At 45.9% G+C, this 17914-nt stretch overlaps 1 protein-coding gene across 6 annotated transcripts in view; it reads left to right on the top strand.

Moving 5' to 3' along the window:
- NEURL1B (neuralized E3 ubiquitin protein ligase 1B) overlaps positions 1-17914 on the top strand; it is a 134395-nt gene that overhangs the window by 99017 nt on the left and 17464 nt on the right. The gene's annotated exons all lie outside the window — the stretch shown is intronic.

Here is a 17914-nt window from a genome sequence, read left to right as displayed (position 1 = left end):
GGACGCGGGGGCCGCGCTGCCCCGGGCGGGGGGTGCGGGCCGGGGGGTGCGGGCCGGGGGGCGCGTCCTGTCCCGGGCCGTGCTGGGGGCGATGCTGCGGGGGGGCTGTGCCGCCCCCGGCTCCCAGCCCCGCGCCCTGCGGAGCGGCCCGGGATGAGACAAAGATTTCCTAGCTTTTGGTTATATTTTTATTATTGCGAATGGACCCGCCGCGGCGGGCACGGACGCGGTGATGCTGGTGCGGCGGGTACAGCTTCCCCATGTGGGAGCGACAAACGCGGGTGAAGTGGCTCTGTTCTCGCAGCTGATCCCTGCCTTGCAGTCGAATCCTTTTAGGGGCTTTAATTTTTCGTTTCTTTTTCATTTCCTCCTTTTTTCGTTTTCATTTCCTCCTTTTTTTTTTTTTCCCTCTCCTTTATTAATTTTGTTCTCTCTCTAAAAAAAATGCTGCTTTTTAATGTGGAGAGACATCAGTTGTTCAGAGTTACCAGAAGAAAACTATTTCAAATGTTTAGTAGGCTGCTCTGGTTTTAAACTGCCTTTTTAGCGAGTCCAACTCTCACACAAGAGATGTACAGGTTCTTTCCCTTTGTAAGTTCATAATTGTGGGGTTTTTTCCTCCTCAGAGAACTGGTGAATAATAAAAGCAGTTGGTGTCTATAGAATCAACAGTATTGAATTTCTGAGCCCTTGCCAGTCTGTATCTTCAGCTAGTTGGCTTTTCTTTTCTGCTGTTCCAGAGCTCCTGTGTTGCATCCTTTGTACTTTGGGCTCCCATAAATAAAAAGGGTATTATTAAACTTATTTAAAGAAGCAGGAGGACCTATTGAACACACACACATGCCTCCCTGTAATCAGCCAGAGAGCTGAATACAGAAATAAAGATAGGAATAGATTTGCATTTGGATGTGCCATAGATTGTCTTTGCAAAGAGAGGGTGCTTGGGACCTTCAAGGCAGAAAAGAAAGCTGCTGGGTTTGTCTTTAGCTGTGAAGCTGTGATTAGATTTCCAGTTGCATCTCCTCTCTATTATATTTCAATGGGAAATGAGCTTCTTTCACAATAAGGAAGTTTTTACTTTTTTAAATACCTCACCAACTGGCAATAAAGACACTGTAAGGAGTGCATGACCTTGGTGAAAATTAGTATTGTAGGCTGGCTTTTCAGCTAGAGGCAACAGCAAGGGACACATGCAAAATAGCTGGGAGAGCCATAAAAATACCCCTGCGTCAGGGCAGGTTGTCTCGGTAAGGCCAGAACTTCCCAAAGGAAAAATACCTGCACCTGCTGGGACGTGGGATCTTGCTGAGAGTTGTATCAGCTGTTCTGCCTATTGCTAGAACAGTCTCTCCCGAGCAGCCTTCGTATGCACAGCCTTACACACGTGAATTTAAAAAAAGGGATGACATCAGTCGTTCTGCGGGTCTGCGACTCAGGAGTTCTCAGCGGCGCTTTCAAAAGGAGCCGTTAAGAAAGAGGAAAAGTTGGATGGAAAAAAACCGAAGGCTTGATTTATGTAGACCTCCCAACTCTTAACATTGCTCTAGTGGCCTAGAAAATCTCCGTCCTGTCCTGCCAGGTGGAGACCGTCTGCAGGGATCGCTTTGCTGGGGATGGTCCATTTGTGAACATTTGTCAGATTGCGCAAGGCAGAGACAGGCAGGACACTTGAACACCGTTCGCTCATGTGCTGGAAGATACTAAAAACGTGTCTTTCCCCCCAATTCAGCTGTGTTCGGTTTTTGCAGAGTAATGACAGTCAAAAGAAGCTGTTAACCTGCGGCTGGGGAAGAGAGTTTGCATGCTTGCAATTTGGAAGTTTATAAACTTCTTTTGTCAAGTTGGACACAATTCAGCGATTTTTCACATTGGTGTGCTGGGATGCATTGTTTGTCTTTCATTATCCAAATGGCATTACAGAGGGAAGCAGGTTTAGAACTGTTCCTGGAACAGACCTTTTGAAAATGATGAAGTTTTTCTGGAAGACCGAATTGCTGGATGAAATCCCATTTATAAATGCTATCTCTGTTTAGAATGACTAAAGATAATCAATCAGAATTATGTCTTTTATTTGTCTGAAATGCACCTCTTTCTTCACCCTGGCAGGCTGAGCTTTCTGAGGCACTTTCACTCTATTTTAAGCTGTCCCCTGTCCCATGGGCTGAAGTAACTTATTGACAAAAAAACCCAAAACAAACCAGAACACCCCCAAACTAAAATTTGCTTACCTGTTGTGTTAAATTAATTAATTGTGGAAGCCTACGGATGTTGTTCCCCCTTTGTTGTTTTGTTCACCAGGAATAGTTCAAGATGAAAAATGCCTTTCCATTCTGATCGAATGTAGAGGAAATGTGAAAGGACCTTAATCATTTGGCTCCTGGAAAAGCTGTGAACAATCAACAATTCAGGTTTTATATAGAAATGGAAATACTCTTCTCAAATAGTGGAAGTCAATTTTAAATCCTCTTGAATGTGGTTCAGCTCATTCTCATACCTAAATTTGTTCAAATACGTTTTCCATGCTTGTTGCATCTTTAAATCCTTGCGCAGCCTCACCCTTTCCCTCCACATTTCCACCTAATGACACAAGAGCCCATGCTACGGGTGCTGGAGAAATTTGTATCTGGAGCTTGGGAAACGCGTGTTTGCCAAGTATCCGCTGGTTAACACACAATGGCTGAAGGCTTTGTCAAATTAACAGCGAGGTTTCTAACCAGAGCGGTATTGAAATGAGTAATAGTCTCAGGCTAATGAAAGGCAGCTTCTATATTTGAACCCGGCTGAGGAGGCATTTGAATGGGGAAGAGCTGAGATGTGTCAGATGCGCTTAACAACGGTCCTGAGGTGGTGGTGGAAATCGCTCTTATCTAGATGACAGCTGAGGGATACGTGACACATTCCTCCAGCGGGATGGTTGCTCCTGGGCTGGCCTGACCCTCCTCGCCTTCGGGCTCCTCCGTGGAGCCGCCGCCACTCGGGTGGCATCTCCAGTGGGAGAATCTCCCGCCGCATCTCCCGAGCAGCGTGGGAATTTACGCTTGGATGCCAACATCTCCTTGCCTCCCTCCCCTCACCGCTGCCCATTGTTCGGGTGGGTGGTTAGGCAAGAGTGAGTTCTTTATTACTGAGGCACGCCAGTTCTGTGTCTCCTACAGGTGACAAACTAGGTGTGCAGCATTGCAGCCGGCGGGCGGAACTTGTCCTGACCTGCCGGGCGGGCTGGGGTCACATACCGACACGGGGCTTTGTGGCTGCTCCTGCCACAAGGGAGTCGCTCTTTTAACTCGCGAGGCAGCGCTAATTTCTCCCCGCTAATTGCTTTCCTTGGCAGACACTTTAAACAGGGCTCAGCAAATGGTTAAGTAGCCAGATGGAGGCATGAAGATGCCCGGTGATACTTGAGGGCTGGCAGGCTGGGGGAGGTTAAAATTTCCCTGGCCTGGTGAAGTCTTTACAAGGCGCAGGACAAAGCGAGGAACATGTAGGAGACCCGGGCAGGCAGCGGGTGGCTGGTGGCTGGTTGTGGTGGGGTGAGCATGGACAACTGGTGGGCAGGAGGCACTTGCTGGCCACAGCACAAGCAAAGGGCTTCCCAGTTGGGATCCAGTTGTTGATCCTGGCCCAAATAGGGTCATTGGTATTTAGCAAAGGAGCCAAATTCCCTTTAAAGCATCAGGCCGGGGTCTGGTTGCAGCACTTCTCCCACAGCCTTCCTCACAACTGCGAGGAATACCAAGTATGAGTGGCATTTGCGTCTCGTAAACACAAGGGAGAATGGGGCTTGTTCTAGCAGAAGCGACTTCAATTTCTTATTTTTGAGAAATTATTTTGTATTCTTAAGAAAAATGCTTTTCACAATTAACCCTTTCTCAGCAGCTCAGAAGCCCAAGTTTAGACGTTCACCAGGCTGACGGCCCCATCTGCCAGCCTGTTGCAAAATAGTGATGGTGGTTATGGTAGAACAGCAGGAATTTAAAGATTGTGGGTAAAATATGATGTTTCTGTGTATCCTTTTTAAAATACTAATACCTGTTGTCATAATATGCACACTTGTAAGAATGAGTAGCAAAGACCAGGTAGTGGGAAACATACACCTGCTTTTTCCAGGGGCTATCATCTCAGCTTCAAGGAGCATTTTTGTCCTCTGGTCCCTCCTCCCTCTTTAGTTGCTGGTGATACACTATAGGAGGAGTTCTCAGTACTGTGGGCAGGGAATTAGTTCAGTAAATTGTTTGGTTTGGTTCCAGTCTGACTTCAACAAAACTACAAAATAATCCTTCAGGTTGTTCTGGTTTGAGTGAAAAAGGTACCTGTTCAGACCAGTTTTTGGTTTGGGTTTGGTTCAACTCTGTGATTACAGGTGTTAATCCTGCCTCAGGAACAGCCCTATTTTGCCTGTTTTTCAGCCTCTTTTAGTCTGGGAGTTGAGGTTTCTAGAGTCTGTCATTGATTTTGCTGCTGACTCCCTGTGTGACCTGCGAACAATTGGCTTTATCGTGTCTTGCTTTGTATGTAAGGGAGGTAGGAAACACTATTTGGCTTGTGCTGATGCATGAAAGTCAATTAATTAACGTGCAGACATGAAGCATCTCCAGGAAGGATGGAGAAGTGGAAAAAGAATAAATTAATTTGCTGCTTCTTTTGTCGCTTTCTGCTTTTTCACTCTTCAAAAGGAAACCTGTGACACTGCTCAGCCCTCCCTGTGATTTAGAGCTGGACCAGGGTGATGGTCTGCTGAGGACTGTCTCTAACCAGCCTCACGCGGTACATACCCCAAAATGTGCTGCAGCCAACCGGCATCATTAACTCAGCGCTGCCGTTGGTCTCCCGGCTGTTGAGACTGGAGAAACCACTGTATTTGACTCCAGGCCGGCATCGCCTATTGCAATGGTGCTGAGCGGAGCTGTGCGTTGTGCCCCGTGGCCGGTGAGCTGTCAGATACACACAGCACATTGCCATGGGTATCATTAAACCAGAGCTTTCCCTTGCTCCCCACTCTCATGCTGGGTAGTGCTGGGCAGGTGCCTTCTCTTCTCTTTTATTGGTTATGCTCTAGAGGGGAATTGCTTTATCAAGACATAGAATATGTGGCAAACAGCACTTTTTCCCTTTTATTTCTTTAGATAATTGCTGCAGGGTGGAAGGACCTGTGTGTCACCATCTGACGATGCTCGAAATCACACCCCAAAGTCTGTGTATGTAGGCAAAACTCTCAGAGAGCCCTCACCGCAGGCAAAGGAAATTGCAGCTTTCCAGCACATTATAATTTGACAACCTGTGGAGGTGCTTAAGTATGTTTAAGACGTTTAACTTTAGACAGTCAAGTTTGAATGTGCGGGCATTTGTGTTTACTTGACATGAAGAGGATGAGTCACCTCGAAGCTTATGCTGTGCTTCTCTTCCCATTCTAGTAAGGATCCTCCTTGCTTATCACATTCAATGGTTTTTCAATTAGGAATGCAAATAAGCACCTTAGTCCTCATTAGCTCCAGCGGATTTAGCATTCAGACTCATTGAGTTTTGGAGTTGCACTTTTGGACGGTCAGTGTCCTGCTGCACAGTTTACCTTGAAAGGAAACATTTTCTTTCTCATCAGCATCCCACTGTTTACAGAGCCTATCTGTGCGGGTTGGTAGCTAAATTAAGAGTAAACTTTCCTAAGGTGGAGTGTAGATGTCACCGTGATGGATGTGGTGCATTCAGGAGAGAAGCAGGGAAGCGAATCTGCTGATCCAGGCAGGGGAGAGCGAGGAGAACCCAGGAGCTGGGGCCTCATGAGCTGCAAGGTGGGATGAGGCCAAGTGTCATCCCCTGAAACGTGTCAGATCCCATCTGTTTCCTTATGGGGAAAGTGTGTGCAACCTCCTCTATCTCTTCACTTTGTATTTCCATCTGTCTTATCTCCTTTGTTTGTCTCCTTTCTCGTGCCCGGAGCGGTTTGGCACCCTGCGCCTGCTCCTTGCCAGGGCAGCCAAACCGCAGGGCTGACTCACGACGTGCACCTTCCCGCTGCTCATGAGCTCCTCGGCCACGCGCTAATTTGGGGCTTCCTGGCATCAAAATGTGGCTTGGCCAGCAAAGCACGCTCCAGACTTCACCGCACAGGCAGATGTGGGCTCATTTACCAACAAGCGCAGAAGGAGGTGGGAGCCCCAAGGGCTGTTGGAAGGGACCTGGCTCCATGTCACATCTTTTCTGTCTGTGGCAGCTGGAGGGGATTTTGCTATAGGAGCGTTTTCATACTTTGTTCTGTCTTCTCATTTAGGCAGCTTCTCCACCTTTGCCTTTGGCGTCACTAACCTGCTGTGTCCTGGAGGGGACATATGTCTGTTTGACAGCCCCAGTGCCCTGAGGTTGTGAGGTGCCACCACCTCTCTGAATACCTTGAAGACCTACCCATCCCATCTCTTTGCGTGTTGCAAATACAGCAGGACTGCCCAGGGGCCTTAGCTGGGGCAGCTCCTTCCCAACATCCCTTCAATGAGATGTGTTCCCATGGCAGGACATGCTTGGTGGGAAGGAGATGCTGTTTCCTCTGGATCTTTCCATATCTTGGTGATGGCTGCATTTTTTTCCCTCTATACGTTAAAAAGCATGAATCACTGGCAGCGAGACACCTGCTTTGAAAGCTTTATCTCAGCATACCTGTGCCGGCTTTTCCCTTCAGCCCTGGATGCCCTGTTGTCTCAATTACTGAGTGCTGGAACATTAAATTCCTGATGTCTGAACAGGTGAAGCAGGGCTTTGGGGAGGAGGGAGGGAGGGGAAAGTGATTTCTTGCTTGTTAATTTGTTTTTCCCTCTGTGTCCAGGGAGATTTCTTCCTCTGCTTTGTGTAAGCAGGGCTTGCTTTACACCCAGGAGCTTTTCCTCTCGGTTCTTTCAGACAGCGGAGCAGCTCGGAGATCAGACCCCATCCCTCTCCCTGCTCCAGTAAAACCATGTCGTTGTTTCCTTTCTGCACCAGCAGGACTGGCGTGAAGAAACCAGATCAGAAGATAAGAAATTACTTCTCACTTGCTGCTGGAATTACACAGGAAGATTCTATAAAGAAAAAACATTTAGCCACATTTCAAAGCTTTTCAGTGCAGCAGGGAAATCACATTTACGATTTCTTAAGAGCTACTGATGCTTTGAAGGGAGAAAAATGGATGCAGTTGTGTTTGTAGAGTTGTGGGCTAGATGCATATAACAGTTTTCTTTTTCTCTGTTTTCTTGTTTCGCTGTGGATATTTACATAACAATGAGACTTTCATACCTCAGGAATTCTCCTGTTTTAACCATCCATTTGTCTCTGCCTCCAGTTTCTTGTGATTGCACTCCTGAAGGCATGATGCCTTATGGCAATGTGGGGGAAATAAGTAGACCACATAAAAGCAAAGCCCTGCTTTTCGTAGCCTGTGTAGCAACACCAGGAAGACGGTCAGTCAAGAGAGAATTTCCCTGAGCAAAAGTTTTCCATCAGGTTTCCAAATGTCAAGGAGAAAGTTGTTTGATTTTTTGCCCTTCTCCATAACTCAAATGTTAAATCTTCCAAGCCCTGCCTTGACAAGCCGGAGATAAAAGAACATCCCATTTGGCAGCAGAAATGAAATAATTTCATCTCGGTTTATCTCTCCTGAGCAATAACTAGCACTGTGGGAACAGCCTGTTATCTGTTTGTGTCTCATTGGGGCACCAGCTTCTCAGCTTAACATGTTCTGTAATTTATGGAGTGGAGTTCGAAAGTTATCTCCTCGGTGTGATGCCAAGGTTGAAAGCATAATTCCCAATGAGGGGAAATCGCTATTCTTGGGGTCTTGAACTTGTCATGGTTGGATAGAGCTTTTTTTTGGGGTAGCAGAAAACACTTGGCGCTTGAGATCTGTCTGTTCTAGTATCTTGACAGTGGCCAAAATCGCTGCTAAGGGGCTGCAATGAGTGACAGTTGTTTTTGGAGGAGACAGGACCAGGACCTCTGAGCACATGCTCTCCAGACTGCAGCTGGTTAACACCAAGGCCTTGGTGGAGTACAGGAAATTATAACATGTTTATCAGTGGAGTTCTTAAAGAACAAGTTTGTTATTGATCAGGTAGGAATGGCATTGGTAGAGCGAGTCCTATCCGTGGTGAAGTTGGGCTGGGTAATCCTGCCACAGTTGCTTCTACGAATTCCTCTTCAAAGGGCTGTTCCTTGGCCGTGCTTTCCTTGGGATGCCATCGAAAACTCTTGAGTGCTTTGTCCTGCAAAGTGAAAGGGTTTCTAATTACAAAACCTGAAATAATTTACTAACAGGCTGTTGCTTCACTTTGAGTGATAAAGAGCATTAGCTGTATGTTGTGTGGTAGCCATTGCGCTGGCTTATAAAACAGAGATAACTTCGATATGATGGTTCACGGGTTCAAACTACACAATGGGAAGAGTGTTTAAGTGGCTCGGCTTTTATCGGAGAACCAGCGTTGGATTTGCCCTGGGGCACGGTGCCCCTTGGGACTCCACAGCTGGCTGGGGACAAGCCTGTGGGCACACGGCACTGGGATTATCTGAGAGCCTTGGCAGCAGAGAGAGCTGAAAAATAGAAATTGAACATCGAGACCATGTGTGCAGGAGGGAAAGCTTGACGCCAGCAGAGCCCCCCTGTGCTTGCACGGAGGAAGGCTTGCAGATATTTCGGTACGCCAGGCATTTTGGTTGGTCTCGCCTGGAGAGGAGATGTCCTCTGAAGAGTACGAGGCAGATCTTCACACTGGCATCTGATTTGTGAGTCTTAAATAGCAATTACTGGGTGATTTGCCAGCAGCAGAACAGCACTGCTTGTGCTGCCGATGCGATCAAAGGGAGAGGGTGAGAAGGACAGATGCGCCGCATGTCAGAACTTCAAGGAAATCCATCTCAGTTAAAGCTTATAAAAACTGATCTTAGCCAACAGACCCTATAGCATATCTTTAAATACCACAGCCTTGAACAGTAGTCGGTACTGAGTCACGCCTGGGGATTGCTGTTTTTAGGGGATATTATGAGGGTTAGGAAAAGACAGAGCAAGATACAACCACACACACACAGTACTGTTAAGTGTCCAAAATCAATCTTTTGAGTTAGAGTGTTGTTTCCAAAGAAGTCTGAGTGGTTCAGGGCAGATGACCTGATGGTCTCTTCCAACTGAAATGATTCTATGATTCTATGGCTTATTCTGATTGCAGCTTGTTTGGCCCGTCAGCAGCAGTAGTTATATGGGCCGGCTTGGCAGCTGCCAGCCCATGTAGGAAAACTCATCTCTTGCTTCACCTTTGAAGTTCAGAGCTCTGGCAACAAGTGCTTTTATCTGAGACCTTTTATATACATGGAATTGTGCAGGTAGAGAGATTTTTCTGAAATAAGAATGCCTTCTTCCAAATTAGCTTTGTCTGCTGCTTACGTTATCCACTTTGAAAAGATGTGAGCACACCAAACACCAGTGTCCACACATAGATAGCAGCAATAACGAATCTGCTGTCCATTTGCACCCCGCCTTGCTCCAAAATAACTCCCGAGTCTAGACAAAGGCTGCAGCTCACCTGCAAGGCTCAGCTGTCCCTTCTGTTCGTTTTGCTATTGCATAGTAATGAGGATATTAATTTGTTTAAAAGGGTTCCAAGAAAAGCCTCTGCAACCCCAATGTTTATGTAAGAGAGAAAGAGAAATTCGTAATTTATTGAATTTGTCTGTGTTCTGCTGGGATTATTCGTTGGAGGAATGTACTACGTGATTTTTTTGTATCCTAGTAACCAACTGTGGTTGCTTTTCCATGAATAATCTTTATGGTTTAACTTAACCAGCCAAGGGAAGACTCAAGTAAATTAAATTTATCAAGGCAAATAATTACAAGGCACAGATAGCTTTTCGCAAGTGAGAGAGAACTAATTTTTTCTCCCTCATTTAACTACGTAGCAATCAGATTGACAGATGCTGTCTGGAGGGTCTGGTTTTACCGAGCAGAACAACAGCGGAAGTCTGAGTTGTTACGAACTAAACTTCAAAACTTGGTTTGTTTCATATTCATAATTAATGAATTGGTTAAAACAGACATTTCCTCCCTCAAACTAGAAATGTGGTGGTTTTCAGTGCAGATTATCCGGGGTCCCAGCGTGGGGGTTCCCGGCTCTGCTGCCGACTCGTCTGATCCCAGGACCCCGAGACTTAGTCAGTAAAATGCTTTGCGAAGCCCTTTCTCCATGAAATGCCGGCCCCGCGTGGAACAGATGGGGCTTGTCACTTAAAAGAAGCGTTCACATTTTTCTGCTGTAAGATTTATTTTGATTAAAAATTAGCCCCTCTTCGAAATCGAGTTTTGAGGGGTTGTGTTTCTTTTGAGATGCCTCTTGCTCTTAGAAATATTTCAAGCTAGTTTTGGAAGCAAAACAAAAATACAGATTTGCTTCCCAGCTCACTGCAAATGTTTGCTGCTTCTGCCACCCTCTTCAAGCATTCGCTGAGCACCTCCAAGCAGAGGGCAGGGGTAAATTCCTCCCAGAGAGTTCAAAACCGCTTCTCATTTTAAAACAGACTATTTTCACACCATCTTTTTGTACGCATTCCTGTTTAGTAAATGTTTATACACCCGTGCAAAAAAAACCCGCGCTCCTGTAAATGCTGAAATCTATGGGCACGCCAGTGGAATCAATCACCAAACCACATCAAGCAGCCCGTAGCTTGTTACTCAGATTTTCCTTTGAGATGAAATTAATAGTACAAACTCATGAGACGGTCCCAGAAGGAGGGAGAAACTTTCCTTATGTGCCTGTGGATCCTGACTGTATTTTCCCCATCCCTGAAATCAAATGCTCGCTGGCTCTGGTCTCTCAAGCACAGCCCTGCTCGAACAATCTGTTTCTTCCTTTCCGATGGACTAAAGGTGATGGGCAGAAATGTCAGGGGGGTCACTGCTGAGAACCTTTCTGTGTTTATAATCCCGTATTTTTCCTTTCTGTGCCTATTTTCCTGTGCTGGACCAGGGCATCACTTCGGAGTGGCTGCTGTTTGTCATTCTTCACCGCAGGCTCATCACCTCGGTCTCTGCCCCCCACCCCATCAATGCTTTTCCGAAGTTCTCCCTGTCTTTATCATAATCTTCTTCCCCGGGGCCAACAGCCGTGCTGGGAACACCAGTCGTGGATTGTCTGTGTGTCAATGGAAGAGCAGCTGAAGGGAGCGATGCTGCCTTGGAGGGGCTGTGGGTTTTGAGAGCCAAAATGCTTTTTCTCCATGACCATTTCACAGAGGTGTTCAGGCAAGGCCTGGTGGGTGGTAAAGGGTGTAGACACAGATCCCGATGTCAGAATCCACACTGGGAAGCAACCCCAGGACTGTGGTGGTGGGGGACGATGGGGGCAGATACCAGCTGAGCTCCGTCCTGGTGGCCCCATGCAGCACAACGGGGCTTGGCCTGATGTGGACACGTAGGTCTGACAAAGAGGAGGAAGAAATCTCCCCGTCCGAAACACCGTGGGGCAGCCCTGCTGCCACAGGACGGAGAGCTGCAGAGAAAATTCAAATTCAGCAGTTACTGCTATGAGAAATTAAGCATCAGCGCAAGGCAGGTGTGCAAGGAGCCTCCTCCTTATTAGGTACCACCTCAAACTAATAAGATGCTGTTTTGCAGCATCTTGTGTTCTCCAAGCAAAGGAAGCCATGCAGTCAGAGAGCTTTTCTGTGTCTTTAATATATGACCATCTGGCACTGCTTGTGTGCAGGTGACGGCTCCTGGTGGTTTAGCCACGGAATGGAGCATTTCTGCTATTGATCCTGCTTGACCAGGGTGGCCTAAAAGACTTCAAGGGACATGGAAGGACACGCTGCTGTGTCATCAAGCTCTGTATGGGCAGGAAGCCAAGCTGGAAAGCACCCCCAAATTTGCCGCGATCAGATAGGCATCTGCTCTGCCTTGGTGCTGTTGATGGGCAGAAGGTTTGCTGGTCCCATGTCCCAGGCTCTGTCTGGAAAAAGCTGCCGTGGTGCTAATGAGGTGACTTTCTCATTGGGAACCAGTGGTTTTGAGTGTATTTCAGCATGCACAGAAGTGTGGAAATGGAGGGGGTAAGGAGGGCCAGATTGGGACAGCAGTTTGGGCATGGTGTCCATCCCAGGGTGATGCTGAGGACCCGCTGCACTGCTTCCCGGCCCCTTCCCCTCCCAGTACCTTTCCTGCAGCTCTTCAAGCGACTATTCAGGTTTGGTATTTCAAAAAAAGCGCTTGGTGAGCAGTTTCACCTATAGCACCAAGTGTCCAGTGGATTTGTGGCAAAGGGAAAGCCCCTGTGTGGCTCCATTTTGATGATTTCAGGCTTTCTGTATGTTTGGCATCCTTTTTTCAGCATGTTTCCAGCTCCAAAGTCTCTGGGAAATGACGCACGGGGCACACGCAGCACGGGAGATGCTCGGTGCCATGTATTCCAAAGAAGCGGAGGGACAGCGTGTAGCGATACTGCTGCCTGTGTTTTATTGTGGCCAGAACCACCAGAGACTCTAAGCTGTCAACATGTAATTGTATATTTTTTTGTCTGGTAATAAAATTTCATTCTACCAAAAAAAAAAAGAAGGAAAAAAGAAAGAACCACCCAAAGAGAAACAAGTTTTTTTTCTTTCCACAGTTTTTCTGTGATTTATAGGTGTGTTTTTCCAAGTAAATCCAAACAAAGCCAGTGAGTGACTCTGAATTAAAGTGTGATTTGGTTAATTGAAACAAGAGCCATCTGGGTGGAAAAGGGAGGTTTTAGACAGCTGTTTATATTGTTTCATGTGGGATTTCTAAAATTTCCAATTCCATAATTACTAAGGAGTGTGTTGTTTAACCACACAGTGGGGTTTTATAGGTGTAAATGATCTATGCAGAGTACAAGAATAAAATACACATCTATAAATAACAACAGCTTGCAGCTCTGCAGTGAACTGGTTTGAAGGTGTTGCCCAAGTGTGCTCTGCTGAACGATGGTCCAAGCTCCACCTTGAAAAGTTTGGAAAACTTGATGTAAACCAATACTTTCTATTGCCTGCAGCTCCCTGGCGTCCATAGGCGACTGCTGCCAAGGTTTCAGTGCTGTTTGTTTGCTGCATCATTCACACATTCGCCCCATCTCCTGGGAGCGATTCCTTCTGCTGGGGGATGGAGCAAGAAAAGGCTTTGGCTGTTTTCTGACCAAAAAAAGGCTGGTATTCATCTTCAGCAATGCAAGGAATTGTCTCCAGGTTTCTTTGGTTCACCTGTCTCTATCATCTCTTGGCTGTGGTCTCACAAAGGGAGAGAAAAAGGAGAAAAATGCTGATGTTGACCTAGGTGTGCTGGGATCAAATCCCACCAGCATTAACAAGATTGATATGGAGGCTTAAAAATAAACTTCTCGTGCTGAAACCCTTTCTGTGTCAAAATAATTGAAGACATTGGAGATTAAGAAAGGGGCTGAGGTCATTGTGTGTCCAGTAATGGCATGACTGTGTTTTCTTTTGTTTGGACAGTTTAATGTCTTGAAGTGGCTCTTGTTTCCTCTTATTAATTCCTGTAAATATCACGGAAAAGGATCTCACAGCTCAACCACATGGCAGCCAAGTGTTGCACAACCACCTGCCTCTTGGGCTGGCTTCATAGCTTAGCAGAAAACTATGCATTTAAAAAAATAATCAACTAAGGAAAAAAGGATGCATGGTTTTTTTTAGTGGAATGTTTTCCCCTGTTTCTGGACCAGCAAAGAACTCTCCTCTTTTTTTTTTTTTTTCCTAAAGATTTTTTGCTGTATTTCTGTAGATAGAAAAAGCTATAGCTTATTTGTCTGAGCATTGACTAAAACAGCCAACGAAATAGGCAATATAATTGTAGAGGCTGGAGTGTACATGAGCTGAGTGAAGTCACCAGCCCTTCGGATCACTTGGAAAGATAATTTGGCCAGGATTGCATTTATTTAAACTCTCCCTGCTGGGACAGTGTTGGCCTCAGGCACCAGCCCACCCAGCACAGCCTGGACTTACCTATAACCATTAGAGTTCCCACCCCCTTGTGATGCCCCCAGGGAAACCAGCCCGGCAGAGTGGAAGAGCTGTTGCTCTTTCCCCCCTCGCTTTAATTATAACCAGTTATTCCCATCCCTTTGCCCTGTTTTGGATTCTTTACATATTGTTTCGGAAAAGCTTAGTGGAATCGCAGGCTTTGTATATATAAAATATAGGATGATTGAAGACCTGGCCACTTCTTTATTTAGTTTCGTCAGCCATGCGTTCCTCCCGAAGCATTTTCCCCTCTTGCTGCCAGATCACTGTTTAAACTGTGTGTAAATATAAAAGGGACTGTGGACATTTAAAATGCTGCGCGGTGCTGGGAGCAGGGCTTGTTGGAAAGAACATCTTCCTAGAGGCCTTTTTTTCCCCTTTTCTTCTGGTTTTGCGGCTCCCTTAAGACAGATCAAAAGCCCTGCATGGGTGCTACAGTTAAATCTAATGGCTCTCTGGTTATCCATCCCTGTTTGGACTGAAATAGCTCCACCGTTTTTTCTTTTAAACTGAATTCTTTCTTGTCCTTTGAGTACAGAAAAGCTGTAATTAAGAGGGGAAAAAAGAGATATCCTCAGAACCACTATGAAGAGAGAAGATAAAGACAAAAGAGTCTTCTGTAACAAATCTGAGGCAAAGAAAAATAGCAGTTTTTTTCCTTTTATCATAAGGTTCTATTGGAAAAAGTTGAAGGCAGAGCCGCATGGCCAGGATATCCTTGTCTGCGCCCGTAGCATCGCTCCGCGTGCTCATCTCGCCCTTCATCTGCAGCTTTTCTTGTGCTGTGGTCCCGTCACCAGACAATTCCTGCGCTTACAGGGAAGTTTTCTTGTGGTTTTACTGAGCGTGGAAAACACGCTCAGCTCATAACGCTTCATAGCTTGAGTGTCACACTCCCCACTTGAGCTGGATGGGGCACAGCTCAGTGGTGTGGTGTGGAACGGTGCGGTACTGTATGGTATACAGTATGGTATGGTACAGTGCGGTATGGTATGGAACGGTGCAGTACTGTGTGGTATACAGTATGGTATGGTACAGTGCGGTATGGTATGGAACGGTGCAGTACTGTATGGTATACAGTATGGTATGGTACAGTGCGGTATGGTATGGAACGGTGCAGTACTGTGTGGTATACAGTATGGTATGGTACAGTGCGGTATGGTATGGAACAGTGCGATACTGTATGGTATACAGTATGGTATGGTACAGTGCAGTATGGTACGGAACGGTGCAGTACAATATGGTATGGTGCAGTACAGTATGGTATATGGTATGGTATGACGTGGTACAATATGTTATGGCACAGAATGGTGTGGTACAATATGGTACGGTGCAGTACAGTATGGTATACGGTATGGTACAGTATGGTGTGATATGGTATGATGTGGTATGATATGTTATGGTACAGTATGGTGTGGTATGATATGATATGATACAGTATGGTACGATATGGTATGGTGCAGTACAGTACAGTATATGGTATGGTGTGGTATGGTATCGTATGTTGTGGTATGATATGTTATGATACAGTATGGTGTGGTATGGTATGATATCATATGGTATGGTACGATATAGTACGGTGTAGGACAGTACAGTATATAGTATGGTACAGTATGGTGTGGTATGGTATGGTACGGTGCAGTACAGTACAGTATATGGTATGGTACAGTATGGTGTGGTATGGTATGATGTGGTATGATATGATATGGTACAGTATGGTGTGGTATGATGTGATACGGTGCACACATGGACCCTCGGTGGGCTCTGACAGCCCATCTTACATACTGGCCTTTCTCCAAACATGCTTTTTGGAGGCAGGAAGGGTATGAGTATAAATTGTATAACATCCAAATTCAGCAGGAGGAAGACAATGTAAACACTGGCTTTTAGGTGTTTCCAGAGAACAGTGCATCAAAAGCCATTACCGCTATTACTTTTCAAATCTTGTTTTCTCCCCATTTCACAAGCTGCCCCGCTGCTGCAGCACTGTGACACTGACTGTCCATAGGGGATGGGTGGGTTTCCTGCCACAGGGAGACAACAGCATTCTTTCCCTCTTTTCATTCCTGTCTGTGCTGGAAGCGACACACTGACGGGTTGGTGGGAAGGATGTGCCAAGCTCCAGCACTCTTTCCATAAGCCCTGTATTGAAACCATGGGATGGAGTAGAATTGCTGCTCTGAGGATATTAAAAGGGAATGCATTTCTTTCTCCAGTTTCATTAAAAGCCATTAACATTGGAATGACATGGTCACTATTTATAAATCCCCAGTGCAGATGACTTGGTACAGCTGGTCAGAAGGAAAGAGATTCAATGGAAAGAGGGAGTTTATTTGCATTAATGGTTGTTACGTGCTGCTCTGGCAGCAAGGGGAGCGGGTGAGGGCATGGACCATTTCAATGTCAGCGATTACACCACTTGCGTGTTCTTGTAACTCTTCAACAAATCACAGCCGTGATTGGAAAAGTAAAACACCGGTTCAGAATGATGCTTTTTAAACATAAAGCACTGCTCTGAAAAACAGTTCTGAGCTGTTTATGCTGTCCGTAAGGGAAAAGTTGTCTTGGAGGCGAAGAATTAATGAAAATCCGTATTTGAGCAATGCTGTAGAGTGCTGAACCGCTGAAGACAAGGTCCTTCTTCTCTAATGTCTGTAGGAGCAGTCATTAGAGAAAAAGCCACCCTGACACGTGTGCTGTGGGACCGTCCTTGAGTCAAGCTGTGGAAAAAGGGAATGCGCAAGGAAAATGGTGGTTGACATGACGGGATAGCCATGGTTGAAATGGCGTCCTTGGCTGTTTTCTAAGCTGGGTTTATCTTGCAGTGAGCACAACGCGCTTGATTTAACAAAATTCATGCATCAGAAAAAAGTAATGGGCTTCAGACCTGCCCAAAGTAGCAGCCATTGGGGGAAAATAAAAAGTTTAGCACTATAAATCTGTAGAAATTGGACCCCATTTCTATATTAATTTAGTGATTCAAAGCAGAACCCAGCTGCCTCAGAGAACATGAGGGTTTTCATGCACAGCTCTGCTCCTTTCCTCCCATTTTTGGGTCTCCAGATGAGTTCATTCCTCCAGACCAGTCCGTCCAGCCTGAAGTGTTTCATCTTCGAGTGTTCTCCATTTAATGGTACACTTTATTGTCTGTTTCTGGAAAACAATGAAAATAATAACTCACAAAAATGCGTCTTTTAATTACTGACTGACAAACCAAGCATTTAGATTTGGAGAATATTTAATCTTCCAGCCTAGCAGTCCTCAGAAACCTTTTGTGAAGCTGCTTAAACAGACATCAGCTGCTTGCTTCTCATTGCTTTCGATCACCTCCCAAAACTGTGGACTCTGAGATCAGGACTAGAAGATAAAGTGAGCTGAGCAGCCCTTTGCTCTCCCCCCTTTAAACTTAACTTTCTAAAGAAGGTAAGAGTTTTGCAAAAATGTAATACATTGAATAAAAGGCACAGGTTTGCTCTCCTGGTGTATGAAATCCTACGCGTTGCATATGCAGCATGTTAGTGAGAACACAGTGCAAAAGTTCCCAATCAGAGCTGTAGTAAGAGCGGCTGACAATTTTTGACAAGGTGGTTTTTGTCTTTAGCCAGTAGCCAAAAGTTTTGCATGTGATATTTTGTGACTTTGAAATCTCTGGCATCTTTCAAAGCTCTTTGGCTCGTGAGTGTGGCCTTGTGACCGACACGAGCCAGCAGACTGGGGTGTTGAGGCTGTATCATGGATTAAATAAGCTCGGCCATTTCCAGGGCTCCTCGTCTACCGTGCAGCTGCCCTCATCGCTTGCACCGCAAGACTTAAGCGGGGATTATGGCATGAACCCTGCCTTTTCTCCATCCCTCTCCTGCCCACTCTCGCTCTGTCTCTCATTAACCAAGTCTAGGAATTTGTTACTAGAGTTGCAGACTCA

The sequence above is a fragment of the Columba livia genome, chromosome 14 (assembly GCF_036013475.1).
Source record: "Columba livia isolate bColLiv1 breed racing homer chromosome 14, bColLiv1.pat.W.v2, whole genome shotgun sequence".
NCBI lineage: Eukaryota > Metazoa > Chordata > Aves > Columbiformes > Columbidae > Columba > Columba livia.
This window is presented reverse-complemented; position numbering and strand designations above follow the sequence as displayed.